Genomic DNA, 4,999 nt, shown 5'->3' with positions numbered 1-4,999 from the left:
CATGTTGACTCGTAATTAGTCGTTCTTCTGCAAATGCATTCTTCTACTGAATCATCATCGCTATATTCTTTTCCCAGCATTTTATACTATATAATGTACAAAATGAGTAAAGCATATGCATTATTTAACAATGCACAAAAGCTTTTGTGCCATCAGAAGAGCGCCAGTTTTAGGTACACTGCAAAAACTTAAAACTTAACACATATATTTTTCTCATTTCTAATCAGAACTCTCTCATTATACTTGATAAAAAGTCACTTTGACTAAACAAGTTCAGATAAAAATCATATTTTAAGGTATTGTAAGCAAACAATAGCTTAAAATGGTTAGAAGTAAGCAGCCTTTCCACCAAACAGACTGGTTCACTTTGGCTCAGTACAGGTAGTCATAAGTAAAGAACAGCTGATCCGTAAGGCTAAGGTTTCACAATTGTGGAAAAATCATTATTCAGATTATTTTGATTGATATTAATATGATATACTCACTGTTTGATTTAGGGATGCACACATACCACATTTTTCCAGAACACGTACAAGTGCCTGCATTTGGGTACTCAACGATACTGAGTACAAATATTAGTACTTAATAACACCATAACTGTTTTAAGATGACTTTGTTTTAATCATGCTTTATAATGACACCAAGTATAGTATCTGCAGTGTTTTATGAGCATGATTACCTAGGCTTGGTATCATCTCTGATACCTGATTCTGTTATTGGTATCTGTGCAATATTTGAACTGTTTGAAAAACAAGCAGTGATTGGAAATAAATTATTAAAAAATACTGAAACATTCACTAAACAAGCAGAACACAGCCTGTAGCACAATAATCATTTTGTGTTAACTGTCTTATGATCGGGATAGTGGGGAGGCACAATCATATTTGTAATTGAAACTTCATAAAATACCCAGTACTATGTACCATCCCAGATTTGCAGGCCTTCTGTTGAGGCACCCAGCATACCTATCTGTCCGTACCGATTGGAGCTTGGCTCACTGTAGTCTGTCGATTGGTCAAAGAGAAAATGTTGCTTCCTGCACGACAGCATTAATATTGCACAAATACATTTTTCTTTCTCATTTTGTCACAATCATGCTTTTTTAAAGTTTTATTTTTGGGCTTTCAGTGCTTTTATTTATAGAGGCCAGTAGCCTGAGTCAGAATCAGGGATGAGAGAGTGGGGAATGACATGCAGGAGGAGAGCCATAGGCCAGACTTCATCCCAGGCCATCCATGTATGTGGGTCACTACCCAGCGCCAGGACCATCTGCACCCCACATTCATGCTTTTAAAGGAAACGGTGATTACGGTTAAATGGTAGGATTGAAATGACATCTCAATTAGAGATGACTAGTTACGAGCTGTCGTGATGCATCATTCAAGGACAAGTCAGTTCAAACCAAGGATGTCCATAGGCCAATAAAATCACAGCTGATTAAACATGAAGTATTAGAGCATATAGCCGACTAGACTAAAGTCATGTTACTATATGATCAGCTTTACACTGTAACAATGTTAAGTTGTGTTAGTTATTGTGGCTAACGTAAGCAGTGCTTTTCTGCAGGTTAATGTCCACATTCCTGTATTGAATATCGTACCAGTGCTTCTGAACACAGCCTGCATACAACTTAGTCCCCATTTCCTAGATGAAAATAGTTCAAAACAGCCCCATCTCACAAGATGCTGTCAGTGCTATCAGTTAGCAGTTGTTTACATCACGTTATAAATCGCTGTGGCAGCATTGTAATAGTCATTAAGAGCTGCTACTGTGGCTACTAGTGGCTGGCATCTTGCTACAGTATAGATGGTGCTTTTGACTAAGATTGTGGACTGGAAGTGATAAAAGAAAAATATTGACAAATAGTTAAACTGACTTATCACTTTGTTGCCGACTACCAGGGGATCCAACTTCACCCATTTGGCCGGCTAATCATGCTCCTCCCATGATTTAACAGCCAGCTTTTTAATGTGAACGACAGGAGCTAGCTCCCATTTTAGTCAGTTTCCTTTTCCCAATTTTTGTTGTTTAATGTTGCTGTTGATGACGCTGTTGGGAGCCAAAGACCAGCCTTTTATTTCTGCGTAGAGCCAAATGATCCAGATCTCTAAAATAAGCTTTAATTCCCATCCTTACCAGCAAGGCTGGATGGATTTCAGCTGTGGAAACATGATTACCAGGGCCCACAATAGGGAGGGGCCCTTGAGAAGCCTGTAACAAAAAGTTTTTTTTTTTTTTTTTTTTTTAACTCATTTTTCTTAGCAATGAGTGTCTTTATTGAACCAATATTGACCAACTGAATCGGTCAACAGACTGAAATTTGTATCAAAGAGAGTAAAATACAACACGGGGGGGGGGCTTAAAAATGTCCAAATGGTGTGGTCCAACACTGCAGAATAATGCAAGTAAATTTGACTTAACCATAGTAGAAATATTGCTCATACATTGGGAGTTTATGGTTCAGAAATATGTCCAAATGGTGTGGTCCAACGCTGCAGAATAATGCAAGTAAATTTGACTTAACCATAGTAGAAATATTGCTCATACATTGGGAGTTTATGGTTCAGAAATATGTTAAAAGGCATAGATATTGGTAAAAATGATGCTTCTCTAGCCGGCGAAGGTGAGCCCTATGTAATATTCTTCCTGGGGGCCCTAAATCCCTAGCTACACCCCTGTGTGGAAACATAAGCAAGTTCAGGGTTTATGGCACCAAATGGCTCCAAATGTACTGAACCAAACAGGACAACTTGGTGGAAAAGCAATAAAAGCTGCCAATGCAGCGGGCATAAGTGAGATAGTTCAAATGTCCTAAATTTTTCCAGCTGCAGAATGTAGATAATATTATGTAGCAATACTGCAGAATAAGTAATAATACATATAATAGGTCATTTCAACAGCTAATTGGACATTAACATCAATGCAATTTAGCAGCTGTTTTATGGTGAACATGTGCACCTTAATACAAAGTGTTACCTGACTTTTACTCACTTTGACTGCAAGGTTTTCCTGTTTTCCAACTATAAGGATTTTTTCTGCCTTAAGTCCTGCATTGCCTGTCTGATGCTGCCAAGTGCTCTCAGCATTTAAATCTGCTTTCTGATTCAGCAGAAATAAAAGTTCACCTTACTGGGATGTCTGGAAAACACAAGCAGAAAATCAGGTGAACTGGTAAAGCCATTAAAACCATAATGAAGTAAAAATGTTATGTGAAAAAATGTCAACTTTTTTTTTTTTTTTTTTAAATTTTGGACACTTCACTGTGACTGAGATGTAAAGTGTGCATTGTTTTCATTAAATCAAAGATGAATGTCTTCTATGTCTAATGCAGCTTTTACTGGCAGGTGTCAGAAAGAGACTATAAGCCAAGGACTTCTTCACTCTATCGATCTTTCCATTTCAGTCTCAGACCTTTTTGGACGATGTCATTGACTGGAGGCCATGTTTGACCTCGTTCTCCTCTTTCACTGTTATTGTATTGACCGTTTGGCATCATATAACAGTGCTTATAGCTCACAAACTGTAAAACTTTAGCTAATGGTGGCATTGATCTGCCCTTTTTTATATCCCAAACTTTTTTGTACCAAGGCAGCGCTGTTGTTTTTATCTCCAATCAGGCCATCAAAGCAGAGAGCAGGCAGCTAACAAAGTGTTTTAACACCACAGAGGAGAGGTGTGAGGCTTTGAAACCTGATGGAGAAAGATGCAGCCTTTGACTGTGTCTCTATCAGCACTTGCTGTTAGTGTCAGTGCTATCGTGCACCGTTCGGCATGGCTGCTCTTACGCACTACATCAGAATCACAGTTTACTTATCCCAGTGTTTGGGAATGAGCCACAGTTAATATGTGCAGCACATGTGGAGAGAAGAAAAAGCACATTCTTCTCTTGAAGTTTCACGCAATGGAAAGTTGGAGCGTTTGCTGCATGTGAGCAGCAGCTGGAGTCACTTTTTTCAGCTCTTCTTTTCCCAAACTTTTAGATTTTTCATTTGGATAAACGCAGGATGGTTTCTACCAGCTCTACTTTATTTATAAAGTTTTAACTCCATGGATGTTTCCTAGTAAAAATGTGTTTCAACATGTATTAATTATGAAAAATGATGTTATTTTAGAGTAAAGGTCTTCCAGAGACTGCATTGGAAGTATAAGGGCACACAGCTGACAGTACCAATCCTGTACAATTTTTCCTCATTTAAACTTAGTTTCCTATTAGGTCCTCTTGTCCAATGCTTTATGCCTATAGTCTTCTATGATAATGGTTACTAGCTATGATATAATTATTGTGTCAGCTATTATTTTTATTTTAAAACTCAGTCTGTTTTTTTATGATGAAACAGAAACAACAACTGTGGACATTTAAGGTTTTTATTATTTAAAGGAATTTAGAGATTTCTACAGAAGCTCTTAGAGGACACAATAGTTAATTCAAGTTAAAAACAATGATTTATTCTACACATTTTGATGAAAGAGAAATATGCAAATTCCTTGTCAGTTACACCCCATTGTGAAATCTTCATGTACTTGAAGGGGTAGTGAGGCAAACCGCAAGAACAGGATACCCCCCTATGGAGTCTAGACCCTGGTGGTAGTGTTGATGAAGGGAGCAGGATCAGATTAGGAGTAGACTTCCAGGAAGCTCATTTGGGACACCAATGAGGTGGCTTGGAGGAGCATAAAGAGGTATGGAGGATGAGCAGAAGACCAGTGAGGATCTGGACTAGATGCTGATGAACTGAATAGAGGTAGCTGGGCTGGAGGAGGGTTGCAGCATCCACACTGAAATGAGAGGCTAACTGCAGGAGAAGGGATTGAAATATGACAGGTGCATGATGATTGGGCAAGCAAAGTTGTGGCAAATCCTGATAGGTTGAATACTTCAGGTATAAGCGAGTGAACGCCCATAATCAGCTGATCATTAGAGCGAGAAGAGAGGATGAAAGGAAGAAGGAAGCGATGTGAACGAGTGGTGATAAATGAGTAAGAAACAGTTATATGCCTC

Source organism: Cheilinus undulatus, linkage group 2, assembly GCF_018320785.1.
Source record: "Cheilinus undulatus linkage group 2, ASM1832078v1, whole genome shotgun sequence".
In the NCBI taxonomy this organism is placed as follows: Eukaryota; Metazoa; Chordata; class Actinopteri; order Labriformes; family Labridae; genus Cheilinus; species Cheilinus undulatus.
This window is presented reverse-complemented; position numbering follows the sequence as displayed.